Below are 14,576 nucleotides of genomic sequence, written 5' to 3' on the forward strand. Positions count from 1 at the left end.
AGTGTGTGCGTGTGTGTTGTGGGGGAGTGGTCTGCAGCTCTCACTGTGGGAGTTCCACCCAAAAATGTGAGGCTGAAATAGTGCTCAGGCAGTCAGGGCTGGATTAACCTTTTGTTGGCCCTGGCACCAAACATATTTGTGGGCCCCAGTGTAGTCACTCTGGCCTCCGAGTGTGGGCCTGGTGGGGCAGTGCCATTGGTGCCTTCGTATACCTGATACTGAGCCTCAGAGACATTTTTCATTTTGATCACACACCTCTCCATGACTATATGCATTGCCATACACAGCTCCCTCAGCCCGCGGGTTTTCTTATTGAGCTGTACACCCATGTGGGTTTACCAATGTCCACAGTGAGCAGAACTTTCATAGTGACCAAGGAAACTCCCCACAGATTTATCTCTTTCCTCATTCAGACCTTCTCTAGCCATGTCTCCAGTACCCCCCATGTCACCAGTCACTGCATGTGGTCCTAGTCTCAGCTCAAAGTCCTAAAGCCAGCAGACACCTGATCAGTTCTGACAGATCCCTCCCTCAGCCCCCATCCTGCCATGTGAGCAAGCCACCTGCAAACACCATTTCCCCAAAGTGAGGACTTAGCCCTTGGGAATCTGAAGACATCAGCGTCTCTACCTCTGCTCCCATCTACATGCTAGTCTGCTACCTGGTCACCACCACCTCTCCCTATACTTGTTTCCTTTCTACTTTGGACATGCTCCCAACAAGCTGGAAGATCCCTCTGCAAGCCTGACCTGCTCCCGCCTTCCCTGCTCCCCCGACATTCCTTTCCTACTGGTGACCTCTGTTCCTTGAGGTTAACTCCAGTGTCTTTAGGTGCTCTAGCTTAATGGCCCCAGGAGTCATAGAGCCACTTGTAGTTTCTCTAGCTACAGCCATGGGGCAACTTCCAGAGGTCAGCCTTAGACAGCTGCAGCTACTAGCAGCAGGAGCGGAGGCAACGCCAAGGCTGAGCATGCTTGAACCTTGCAAGGGCAGCACTAGGGACTCTAAATCCTCAGCACTGGCCCTAGGCAGCTGCAGACTCTGGAGTTAGGCACTTTCCTCCTCTAGGTTCCTGCATGGTTACAGAACTGCAGTAAAGTGGAACAATTATCAGCTTCTGTGATTGGAAGATGTCTGGATCCATCTAATAAGACTGTCCTACATAAATGAGGAAAGTTGAGGTGCCTTTATTATTCTTTTGTTCCATTCTTTGTTTCTATGGGGAATTTGCCAGTGCACTATCACTGTCTTCCTTTTAAACAAACAAAACTAAAAAAAAAGTGTAATGGCTGTTGAAAAGAGCAATTCCAGCCCTCGTTAGCACTGTGAAGACCCCAACGTTTGTTGCTCAATTTTCTCCTACTTTTTTACAGTAAATGACAGTGGATCAGCATATTTGATTTGGGAGAAATGAAGTAACAGCTGCCCAAATTGAGCTTGAGCACTCCTGATTTTGAGGTGTTCAGATCTGGAAGGCAGGGGCTAGATTCCCTTTATGAATATTAGATACATCTGGAAAGGAAAAGTCAATTTCTATTTTCACGGCTCAGAAGTGGAAATCCTCCTGTCCTGTATCTGAAGCTGTCCAGGTCCAGTAGAGCCTCCTCTTCCTTACTTACCATTTTACCTTCTGGTGGGATCCACATACCTCCCTTGCCCAGCTTCAGATAGAGAGGGGCCCTGTCCAGTTAGTCCACCCAGTTCCATCTTTGGGGGTTGCCAGGCGACGTCACACCAGCATCCCTAAGCCTGTCTGGGGAAGTCTTCTGAGGGTGCTACCTGGGCCCAAGCCTTCTACTCCTTGGTCACACCTCTTCCCTATTCACAGGTGGCACCCCGCCCCCCAACCACAGCAAGATGCTGCGCATGGAGTCTCACAGCTTCCCCCCTCCCTTTCCTGTTGATAGCAGCCAAGGGAATGCTGGGAAATGTTCCTTCTCTGCTCTAAGGAAGGGAGCTGGTCAAGGAACTACAGCTCCAAGGCCCTATGGGTTCTCAGCTCCCCTGCTGAATCCAAGCTGCTCTGAGGCTCCCTTTCTGCAGAGAGAAGGAAGTTACTGGTCCCTTCAGAGCTTGGGTCTAGCACTATGGCACCATGTCAAATCCAGTACTGCTCCCAACTCTATCCAGCTCTGCTGCTGGCAGGATCCCTTCTCTTTCTTTTTGTTTCCTGTCTCCCCTCCAAGGAGAAGCTCTGCATTGTGCCTGCGTGGGGAATTGAACCCAGGCTGTCTGGGTGAAAGCCAAGAATCCTAACCACTAGACCACATGGGACTTCCATAACACGTTTACATGTTCATATTCAATAACACAATTAAACGTAGCCATTCAAAGTAGCCATTTAAAAGAAGCCATTAAAAAAACTTCAAAAACAGACTTCAAAGAGAAATTGCAGAGTTACAACTGATCTGCAAACTTAACACCATTAATTTGAGCTTGAAGAGGGACTGGGGGTGACTGGCTCACTACAAAAGCAATTTTCCCTCTCTTGGTATTGACACCTCCCTGTCAATTACTTGGAGAGAGACACATCCACCCTGACTGAATTCGCCTTCAACACTGGTTCTCCCCTTGTATGGTAACTCCCTTTACATCATGTTCCAATATATATTTATGCCTCTATCTGCAATTTTCACTCCATGCATCTGAAGAAGAGGGCTTTTTACCCACGAATGCTTGTGTCCAAATAAATCTGTTAGTTCTTAAGGTGTCACCGGACTCCTCGTTGTTTTTGTGAAATAAAAGCAAAATGCACTCTAAGCTGATCTTAACCCTTTCAATGCCCTTACAAACTTAGATGCTTCTCACCACAGGCCAGCTGGTGGCTTTTCAGCCAGGCTCTCCCCTTTCGTCAGCGCTTCAGTTGCTTGGTGTGGGGGTGTCTGTAGATGTAGGTGGACGAGAGAGACAAAGCATGGCAAATGTCTCTGCTTTTATCATGTCCTTTCTTCCCTCTTGGCTTTGCTCCCCCTTCAGAGTCAGGTGAGCATAACTGCGTCTCTCCAAGCAAGTCTGAGCAATTCCCCTGGGGTGTCCTCTTGCAGGTAAGTGATTTCACTGTAGCTCCCTTGCTGAACAATGGCTGTTGATGGGTTGTTTGACACCCTGTCCGGGTGTTGGTTACTTTCCTTGCTGTTGTCACTGGGGAGCTAATATTTTGCTGACTCTCCCACCTTACAGCATAGTGATAACCACACTGCACAATTCTCATAACTTCATATGCATGAATGGTAAACATCTATGGGTAGAGAAATGACTTTCAGCAGATCATATCCTTTCCCCTGATACCTTACAAGGCATGCTCTGTATATAAGATTATGATTATATGAAAATGAGGAGTATGGAGGTTACAGCACACTCCCCCAAAGGTACAGAATGTCACACTGAGATTCTATTTTCATTTGTTATGTAACAGCATTAAAGAGATCCAGTAACTGACCAATGGCATTTTCAAGTGCTAAAATAGCAAGCGCTGTTGGTCTCTCATTGGCCATCAGCGACTGAAGATACGGTTTAATGAGCCAGAGCTTCAAGGCGAGGGTGGCTCTGTCCACTGCCTTCCGTTGCGCTGCTGGGCACCAAGTCCCTGGCGGTCAATATGTGAAGCTGGGAGAAGAGAGTGGGGTGGCAAGCGGTGGTAGAACTTTTGCCACCAGGGTCTAGCTGTCTAACTTCCTCTTCGTACTGCTGGGCCCCCGTTGCCTTCAGGTAACACAGGAACTAAGGCAGGAATAGGGTGAGGAAGCAAGTAAAGCCGAGCAAGGAAGGCAAAAGTTAATCTTATCTTCATGGGCAGCTCGCAATGACGTCCTTTTTCTGTGCCACAGCTGACAACAACATCCCAGACAGAAAAGTAACAGGCCAAAAAGAAACCTAGCAGCTGCTGAAACAGTTCAGTTGGGAGCGTGCTAGACTAACAGGCTCTTCTATCCTCCTTTATGCACGGGCGGGATGTTTTCTGAGACTGCAGCAGTTCCTTTCACTGCCACGAGTCCCTCATTTCAGGCTATGCAGCAGGAAAAGACAGCATGGGCTTCTGCACCGAGTTGGCCCACCTGACCTTTCATTCTTCTCTTGCTCTTTGTCAGCAAGGAGAAGAAAAAGAAGCTCTCCCTCAAGCTGGAGTCACACGGGCGAGGTAAGGACGACTTCCTGAGTGCTGGCTCCAGTCCTCTGCCCTGCCAGCTGACCTATCGAGGGGCTACCACCAAATTCTCTAGATTTGTCCATCGGTCTGTGCCAGAGTGAGCAACAACCCAGTAGGAGGAGTTTTTGTAGTGTAGTGGTTATCACGTTTGCCTAACACGCAAAAGGTGCCTGGCTCAAAACCAGGCAGAAACATGCTGGCTTCCTTTTCCCAGATCCCCTTGTTATTCAGAAAGGCCACTCCTCCTATTGGCCTGTCCCTCGGATAACTCCAACCCCTGCATGACAGAGGATGCTGACAGCAGTGGAGAAAGCACCTTGGTGTCAGGCTGGAGAACCTAGAATAGTTAGGCCTGTCACCATTTGGAGACTTGTTTACTTGGCCACCTCTGCTGTTGGAGGTTGGCCTATAGAGGCTCTCACTTCCTGCTGGGCTCCTTTGCGTGACTGGCCAAAGGAGGAAGTGAGGCAGGAATGGGGCAATAGAGGAAAGTTGAGCTGAGGAAGGCAGGGAAGAAGCTGTGCGGCTAAGTGGGGTTAGTAGAGCACCACCCTTCATTCTGCAAAGCCTGGGGAGGTGCGGTTGGCTGCTGGGAGGTAGAATCCTGTGGCTGCCTGTTGGCATCCCAGGGATGGCTCCTTGCAGCCCAGGAGAAGCGGGGTTCTGGGGGGGAAGGAAAAGCAGCAATGGTGAGGCTGAGTGGGCTCCTTTCTGGCCGAGATGGTGGACTGTGGTGAGTCTGGGAGTTGCCTGTAAGCCATAAGTGGATGTAGTGCAGTGAAAACTGCTGCTCCATTCTGGCCGACCTAGGGGCGCCATGGATGACTTGGGAATGGGGGCAGGGCGCTGGCTGTGAGCAAATGGGATCCAGGAAGCCCCAGCCTGCCCCTCCAGGGGCCGAGTCTTCTTCTCTCCTGCCATGAGGAGCCCGACCTTAAGCCTGCCCAGCATGTGCAGCAGCTCGAGCATTAAGCCTTCCTGTGTGCATAACTGAACTACACCCTAGTGTAATAAGGTGAAAAGTTTAGATTGTGAATTTATCTTTAATTTCCATGTTAATTTGCTTTGATCTTTTATTCCTACCACTTATAATCCTTAAAACTCCATCTTTCTGTAGTTAATAAATCTGTTTTATGCTCTACTTAAACTGGTGTATTTTGCTTGAAGTTCTTGGGAAATCTCAGCTCCATTACAAGGCTGGTTCATGTACTATTCACAGTGAGGGAGGGGTGGACCCTGTGTAATAAACTCACACTGATCAGGCTTCTGATTAAGGCAAGATGGTATGATCCAGGGGTGCAAGGCTGCAGAGCTGTAGGGGGGGCGACTTTCTATCATTAGTGTCATGAGTGGCTGCAGAAGCATTCATGTAATTCAGTTGGCTGTGTCCCTACCTACGGATGTCTGTGTAAGTGCAATATCTGCCAGAGATTCACAGCTTGTCTCAGCATCACATGTGTGAGAGGGAGCCCAGGTGGTGGGACAAAGGGCTCAGGGGTCCCACTGTTCAGTTGCATCCCATAGATCCCATCACAGACTTTCAACAACCACAGCGGGTGCTCACTGAGACACAGAGATGCCAAAATAGTGATCTCCAGTGCCAGCAGACATCAAACTATCAGAAATTCTGTGAACAGAGAAGACCCTGCTAGTGGAAAATGCCTTTGAAAAAGGCCCTTCTGTCCCCAGCTGTGGTTGTACAGTGCTCAGTGCTCTGCGTTGTGGCCTCAAGAGTCATGGTTGCAAGTTGAGTTACGATGACCTTTTCCTTGTCTCCACATTTCTTAGGTGCCTCTTCCAACACTTGTCAGAAAAAATGAACGGTTTCTTTTGGAAGCATTTGCACTGCAAGGCAGAGGCAGTCTTCTCTGCTTCTTCAAAAGATTGACCAAAAAGTGGGAGGAGTGGACAGATTTGGCAACGCACCACTGGGTGCTGCATCTCTAACCTCTACTTTACCTGGCAAGTGCCTCTGGGACTTTTCTCCCAGCTGCTCCATTTTTCATCAGTGACAATCAAAAGGAAGACGACATGACATCTGTGTGTGGACATCCCCAGCGAATCACAAGGACGTGTGGTGCAGGCTTTTGTGTTGCAGCAATTGCAGTCAAAGCAACCACCATGCCAATGCCAGTCACAGCAGCCTTTTCATCAACTCCAGGCTTGTGATTTGATTCTTTCCAATGTTTCTCTCCAAAGAAGCCTTTTCCTTAGCAAGCAATGACTTGGATACCAAGGGAGGTCTCTTCTGTTTCCTAGAAAGACACAGGAAAATGTGAGCAGAGGAGACAAAACCCATAGAACAAGGTACTACTGGGAGTTGAACCCAGGATCTTCTGTTTACTAGACAGGTGCTTTAGCCACCCAAGCCATGGTGCCTGCCTTAAGAAAATACTTGCAACTGTTCCCTTTGATGGTCCAGGACAACACCTGCAAATTCCAAACTACAGACATTCCCCATTTCCCTCAAGACTTGCACGGAAGAACTGGCAGGCCAAGCCAGGATCTTCTGGTTACTAGGAAGACACTTCAGCCAGCTCTTCCCAAAGATCACTATCTAAAGACCTTTAAACAGCCTCTGTAGATGTTCACTGACAGAGAGATGCCAAAATAGAGTTCTCCACTGCCTGCAGCCATCACACTACCAGGAGTTCTGCGCACAGAGAGGCCCCTGCTGGTGGAAAAGGCTTTGGTAGAGACTCTTCTGACACCAGCCTGTGCTCATATACTGTTTAGCACTTTGTGTTGTGACTTCAGCATCCACAGACGCCAGTTGAGTTGGGGGACATTTTTCCTGTCTCCACATTTGTCTAATGGTTCCTTTCAACACTTGCCACCAAAAAGACTTTTTTCTTTTGCAAGCAATGTGCAGCTAGGCAAAGGCAGTCTTCTCCATTTCCTCAGAAGATCACCAAGCTGTGGGGAGAGAAGACACATTCAGCCAAGCTGGATGCTGAATCTCCTCTTTGTTCAGCAGGTGTCTGTGAAGGACATAAATCTCCACCATGTAGAGGGCAAGAATAGGAGTTTATTACACACAGAACTGGCAGAGTGTCACCTTGCTTATTAGGCTCAGAGACACTGATAATTGATTACAATAGAATATATAGATTTTCCATGGGTGGGGGAAAGAGACGGGGTAGGGAGTTCCAAACTCTGGGATAGGTTTTGCAGCAAGACATGATAAGCACAGTAGCCAAAGGTTAACAGGTTACATAATGTCTCCACCCATGGTCTCAAGTTAGCAAGTTAACATTTCATGAATACTTTGATAAAATGTTATTAGTATAAAATATCTATGCTGAATTCTGATTTGAGGTCCATAGGAAAGGAGCAACTCCTTTGATTGTCCTCCAGGTACATTCCTAGGGTTTAAAGCAAAGAAACAGTGAAAGTATATGGCAATAAAGATTGTTTTCTGTGTGTCTTAAGGCAAGGCATTGGTCCCTGGGAAGGGAGGTGGAAGGATGCCATATCTTATATTGACATCTGCCAACTTTTCATAAACTCAAGGTTGGATCTCTGGGAAGAACGTCTCCCTACAGAAGAGACTTACACAATAGGAACAGGGATTCTTTGTTCAATCTGCAACTCTGAATAAGATACAATTCTTTAGTTCTTAGCTCCAACACCTGGCAATTTGCTGACCAAGCCTATTTTAGCAAGCAAGGCTTTCTGTTTACCCAGCTTTCTTTTAGCTGGTTACTATTTGCTAGGCTTCTGGTCCCTTGATTATACTGTGGACTTTGGGTCTGGAAAAGAGCTGGCACAATCCATAGACCAGGTTGTTATATAATATGCACATGAATTTTAACCCTTCACATACAGTAATGGCAAAGTTCTTGGTTCAGGCTTGTAGCAGTGATGGAATAAACTGCAGGTTCAAATCAAGTCTCTGCAGTCCATCCACAGCTGGGATGGGTCATTCAGTCCCTTGCACAGAGCTTCAGTTTGTAGCAAAGTCCCTTCAGAGGTATGAAGCAGGACTGAAGACAAGATGGAGACGAGGCATCAGCCTTTTACAGTCTCTTGCCATGTGGTCTTTGTTTTCTTTGTCCCAAGGACACTCTATCCAGCAAGTGTCATAGAAAAACCTTTTATTTTTGTCCCTGCATACCTTGCTGAGCCACAAGGCATATCTACCTTCTCTCAATGGGTTGATTGTAGAGCTGATGGTCCTTAATGGAGTTCTGATAAAACAGATTCATCTCCCCATACAGAGATCAGCTTCAGTATCTCCCAAACAGTCCATGCTGGAGCTCTTTTTTGATTCTGGGACTGCATAGTCACCTGTGCTGATCAGCGCTCCACGCTGGGCAAACAGGAAATGAAATTCAAAAGTTCACGTGGCTTTTCTTGTCTACCTGGCCAGTGCATCCGAGTTCAGACTGCTGTCCAGAGCAGTCACAATGGTGCACTGTGGGATAGCGCCCAGAGACCAATACCGTCAAATTGCAGCCACACTAACCCTAATCTGACATGGCAATACTGATTTCACCACTACTCGTCATCAAGGAGGAGCACAGATACCGGTATTAAGAGCCCTTTATATCAATATAAAGGGCTTCTTTGTGTGGACGGATGCAGGGTTAATGTGACATAAACTCGTAGTGTTGACCAGGCCAGAGAGAGCAGCAGGTTTCCCCTTTTGTTTCCTGCTTTCGTTTCCTTGACTAGTTTCTCCTCTGCAGCAACTTTCTGTGTTTGTTTGTGAGTCTGACTAGCTCAGTTGGTAAAGTATCAGGCTTTTAATCTGAGGGTTCAAGTCCCTGGTCAGGTAATAAACTACTCATTATATCTTAAAAATCTGTCTTTCTGGAGTCTTCTTTGATGTTTTTTCTCTTCAGGATTTTGCCTTTTCTAAGAAGGGCCTTTGTGTGTGGGGGATTGAAGGGGCAACTTCCTGACAGCCCCTCTGTCCTTGCAGGCTGGAGGAATAAAGGCCTCTGGGCATATAGCATGTTCCTCCCCTGCACGCACACACACAAAATATCCCTATGGAATTAGAATCACCTGCTGCCTTCCCCTGTTCTGCTGGATCCCCAAATAAGGATACTCTTCAGCCTAAACCCATGTCCCCTCTTTGCCCAGTGCCCCTCAGTCCCAACCCTCAGTCCCTCCTATGCTCACTGCTCCTCACTCCCAACCAGAACCTGCTCCTCTTCACCCTTCTCCTCTGTCCTAACCCACAACCCCCTCCTATTCCCAGTGCCCCTCAATCTCAACCCACAGCTCCTTCCTTCCCCCCAGCAGCAGGTGCTTCAGACCCCCTCAGGAAGATTTTCTTGCAAGGTTTCGTGTATGAGTCTTCATGTGGATTTTACAGTAGGTTGGGAATATGTTGGGTTGCTTGCCAAAATGATCACTTTTGGCTGGTGTTGGATTCCCAGTCTCCTTGTTATTGGGACAGGAGAAATAAAGGGTTGTTGTCCTTGTTGTGTGAATCGAGGGCAGCAGAACTGTGCTTGGCAGACCCAGATGGAGGGACTCACCCTCAATTCAATAGCACTTGCTAGGCAGGGGACATTGGTTCCAAAGCCAAGAGAGCTGGGGCCTGAGTCCTCATGCTAAAATTTATGTGTTAGACCAACTTTAGGACAGGGTGGCTGTGGAGGGGTGAGTGAGTCCCTAGACAACATAGTAAGTACGGTGCCTTCTTATTTTCCCCCTTTTCCACCCAGGATGGCAGATGAACTCTACAGAAGCACCTCTGGGCTTGCACTGACTAAGGACAACAGCTGTGAGTGGGGTGCAGAGAGGAGATGGCTCATGTTAAATGACTTTTGGTTGCTGGACTTACGAACCTTAGGGAGAACGACACTGCCCAGCTTATTTGTGGGTGGGTCTTTTCCTCATAGTTTAGGTTTATGTGTTGGGGCTGCTGACATGACTTCTGCTAATCCTGGCCTTGCATTGCAATGTAGACGTACCCTGAGAGTGCAGCTATACTGAGATTAAATCCCTGTGGCCTGGCTGGCCTGGATGATCTGATTTGGGCTCCTGGGGCTCAGGTTGTGAGGCTAAAAACTGCAGTGTAGACATTTGGGCTCAGACTGGAGCCCAGGCTCGGAGACCCTCACCCCTTGTGGAGTCTCAGAGGCTGGGCTCAAGCCCAAGTATCTACACTGTAATTTTATTACCCTGTCGCACAAGCCCCACAAGCCTGAATCAGCTGACCCAGGGTTTGAGAATAGTAACTTGGGTGTGCTAATGGCAATGTAGACATAATGCTAGGCTATGTCCACACTGCAATGAAACATCCAGGGCTGCCCCATGCCAGCTCCAGCTTCTGGGGCTTGGGCCGTGGGGTGGTAAATTTGCAGTGTAGACATCTCAGCTCAGGCTCAATACCGGGGTCTGGGACCCCACAAGGTTGGGAGGGAGTTTAACAAGCAAAAAAGGTAAAATGGCAGTGGAGTATTACCGTGGACTCAGTGGCATTTCTCCATTGGTCTGTCTGCTTTGGGGCAGGGACAATAACACGTCCTGCTGCTTTTGTTGTTTCAAAGGGCGGTTTAGGATTTTCATTCTCAGACACTGGGCACAAAGCAGGACTCAACCCTCAATGCAAATTAAATGAGCTGCCCACAGATTCTGGCAGCCACAATGAGCATTTGGTGCGAGAGCTCAGACCTGCCCCTGTCTCAGAGGGAGGGGGTCAGCTGTGAGGGGACTGGACCACTGTCCTATCAGCTCTTATCTCCCAAACTTTCAATAACTCTATTATCAGTGGCTCTGAGCATAATTTAAACCATAAGGAAAACCACACGGGGCTAGGCCGAAGGCCCATCTAGCTCTGAATCTTGTCTTCTGACAATAACCAATACCATGTACTCCGAAAGCCACTCCCCTAGGGACCTGAACGCAGGATCTCCTGCTTACAAGGCAAGTGCTTTAGCCAGCTAACCCATGGTGCTTGCATCCAGTTAAAACACAGTGTCTGACCACCACACTGAAATGCCACATCTGGTGACAAAACTGCCCTGTTTTGGTGTCAAAATAAAACCACTTCGATGAGAGGCCTAGAGCTTTTTGCAGCAAACTTAAAGGGACAGTGTGACAGTGTAGATGCTGCCGTTCATTATATAACCATAACTGGCCTCCTCCAGTAACCCATAATGCCTGCCATGAACTCGCCTGCCCTGCATTCTGCTACAGAGCCATGGGACCCTCCCCTTTCATAGCTCCAGGAAGTTCTGACAGCTAAGCCTGCTGCTCTGCTCCGGCAGCCAGGAGCAAATCTCTGCCGTGGATGCTGCTCTCTCCCGCCCTGCAAACACAGAGCAGGTGGCAGGAGCTTCCTTACAGTGGGGGCGGTGGGGCATTGGCATCTGAACTGTGACAACCCCATGATACCCCTTCCTTCGAGGAGGCTCTTACCTTCTAAACAGGGACGGCTGTTTTCTAGTAAAATCACTACAAGGGAAGGAGAAAACTCAAAAGAGGTTCCTCCTGGCGCTCACGTCCGTGAACCCAAATACTCTCTCAGTCCTCAAAGAGAGACCTGGAGAAGGAGACTTGCTGAAGCAAAGCCCCAAGGGTCTCTGAGGTTTCCCTGGCCCCTCACCCCTGTCCTGCCTGGCTGATGTCAGCATCTCTCTGTGAGGTCACCACCTCCCCACCACCTTGGACCAATAGTCTGAGGTCCTGCAAAAGGCCTTTGTGATGTCACTGTCACACCCCTCCCTTGCTGTGCCAATGTCCTGCCCCTGGCCTGGACCTTTGGAGGTTTGAGCTACTCACTGTGGATCACCCCACTCAAGGAGTGTTCGTTCTAGGCAGCAAGCCAGCTAGACAGGAAAACATCAGACGCTGCTCCCAATGCTACACTCAGTTTTTCAGAAATTAGTCGACTTTCTGGCCAGAAGAGACCATTAGATCATCTAATCTGACCCCCTGCATGTCACAGGCCTCCTGTATGACACAAGAGCTACTTTGGGGGCAAACACATTCAAGAAAGGCATCTAGTCTTTATTAAATGACATCAGGAGGTGAAGAATCCACCCCTTTCCTTGGTAGCTTTTTCCTGTGGTGAATCATCCTCGCTGTTGACTATTTGTGCCTTAGTTGTAATAGGAATTTGTCTCTTTTCACCTTCCAATCATTGGGTCTTGTTAGGCCTTTCTCTGCTAGATTCAAGAGCCCTTTAATAACCAATCTTTTCTCTCCATTAAGGCACTTCAACACTTCAGCGAAGTCACCTTTCAATCTTCTTTTCACAAGCTAAACAGGTTGAGCTCTTTCAATAGCTCACTAGAAGGTATTTTTCTCCAGCCCTCAGAACATTTGGTAGCTCTTTGCTGCCCTAGCTCCAGTTTCACAACATCTTTTTCAAATGAGGACACCAAAACTGAAAGCTATTCCAATATCAGTCTCACTGATGCCATGTCACCTCCTGTGACGTTATTGACATAATCTGTAACTGTATAGATCACCGTTGCGACCACTGTTCTATATTTGCAGTCAATATTGTAGAAATTTTGTTTTGTAAGGGGTCTATGGAGACGTTCTGATTGGCTAATTATAATGATGCTATCTCTAGACGTGTATCATTTTTGTAGTTGATGTTATGAATATTGGCTCTATGCTGCACATATTTCAAACTTGTGCCATAATGGGGGACAAAACAGCTACCTTGTTAGAAGTGGCTTTGCCAATAGATGGAACCTGGGATTTAAATTCCCAATGATCGCACTGTGTTTGGGATCCATTTGAAATCCTCTCCCAGGTCTTTGACACTTTCATCTCCACTCATAGCGACTCTGATAGAGGATTAAAGAAGTCAAAGCATCATCTCCAAGCACAGACAACGGAGAATGCTTCATCGCATGACACTTTGAGAAGTGGCTGGATAGAACGTGATGAAGATAAACTCTGCCTGGCTCAGACAAATGATAACAGTTGTGCAGTGATGAGGAAGGAGGGAATCTCTGAGTCACCCGTCCACGGTCGTGTCTTCACAGTGCTCCCAAGCTGGAGAGTGAAGAACCCCCTCGGTCCCACCGTGAGACTGAGCAACAGGAGGCCTGTCACCCCCATTCCTGCCGTCCTGCATTCCTGGTGTCCAGCATCCCAGAGGGCCTCCGTGCCAGCAACGAAACCCAACCGTCGTCTGGACTCCCCAGTGCTCCTCCTCAACGGTTCTAAATCAGCGGGAGAGTGGAAGGTCCTGGGCGTCGCGCCGGCACATGGGATCCACTGCACCTGAACAGTGGGGAAAGGTTTCTGTGTTGGGGCATTGTTTAGTGTTTTCTAGTTTCCAAGGGAGGGTTTATGGGCCTGAGCGTTAAGCTCCCAAACCCAGTCACTGTTTCATTGTATTCATTAAGTTTGCATTTTCCCCTGTTCCCCCAGTTTTCTGTACCTTTACCCTGACTACACTTACCTTTGTTTGTGCCAAACCACCTTGTCTCCTCTTTATTTTATTTACACCTCAGAAGGAGGGAGGCAAAATCCACTGGTGATAGAGACAGGAGGGAGTCGAGTTTGTATCTCCTGAGAAAAGGGGCTTTTTCCTTTCCTATTTCTCCCCTACCATTTCTAACATTTTCCTTTGAAGCGTTGCCTTATTCAGCTTGAGGAAACATTAGCTTTTAAGATAAAAACTACGAAATACAGAACTAGAGACATTTTTTAGAAATCTGGGATTTAGACATTTCATTTAAAGCCGGGGGGGGTGTTGGAGTTTCTGAGAAGGTTTTTGTTTGCAAGAAGCAACATTGTTGTGTCTGTTATTGTACCAAGTGGGGAGATGGTTGTCTATAAAGGAAGAGTCAAGACTAAATGCATCGAGTGAGGATGGGATTTGAACCCATGCATGCAGAGCACAATGGATTAGCAGCCCATCACCTTAACCACTGGGCCACCTCATCTGAGCTGTAACAAAAGGGACAGGAGGAGAAATCTAAGGCCAACAGAGACAGGGACATGAAGGAGTTTTTAAATACTAAGCGTAAGCAGGGTCTGAATGAGCTCCCCCCTCACATCTAGTGAGGAGCTGGGGAAAGACTTCAGGAACAGACCGTGTTTGCATAGACACACCTACTCTGCCTAGCTATGCAGCATGATGGGGCCGCTTCCCCAAAATGACCAGTTTGGGATGGTCTTGGGTTACAAATCACTTTAGGATTGAGTGGAATGAAATGTTATTCTCCTTCCTGTATGAGTGAAGGGCAGCAGAACAGACCTAGTCCATCCTGATGGAGGAGTAGATGGGTGAGGAATAGCTTTTATTGGACTGCAGAGAAGGATTGAGGACATCACTCTAAAACAGTGGTCCCCAAATATTTCACATTGTGCCCTCTTAGGCATGGCTGTGGCCCCTCGGAAGCCACGGTCGAGAATCAGGGCTGGGAGTGGGGCTGTTGCTTGCTGGGGAGAGGGATGCGGACAGGAGCAAGGGGTTCATCGCTGGGCTGGGAGCCAGAGG

At 48.0% G+C, this 14,576-nt stretch overlaps 1 protein-coding gene and 1 non-coding gene across 2 annotated transcripts in view; both read right to left on the reverse strand.

Annotated features, from left to right (window-relative positions):
- LOC127036605 (zinc finger protein 560-like) overlaps nt 1-14,576 on the reverse strand; it is an 813,726-nt gene that overhangs the window by 529,984 nt on the left and 269,166 nt on the right. The gene's annotated exons all lie outside the window — the stretch shown is intronic.
- Nucleotides 13,937-14,019, reverse strand: TRNAS-GCU (transfer RNA serine (anticodon GCU)). Its single transcript has one exon. It is a non-coding gene; the product is annotated as a tRNA-Ser (tRNA).

The sequence above is a fragment of the Gopherus flavomarginatus genome, chromosome 18, assembly GCF_025201925.1.
Source record: "Gopherus flavomarginatus isolate rGopFla2 chromosome 18, rGopFla2.mat.asm, whole genome shotgun sequence".
NCBI lineage: Eukaryota > Metazoa > Chordata > Testudines > Testudinidae > Gopherus > Gopherus flavomarginatus.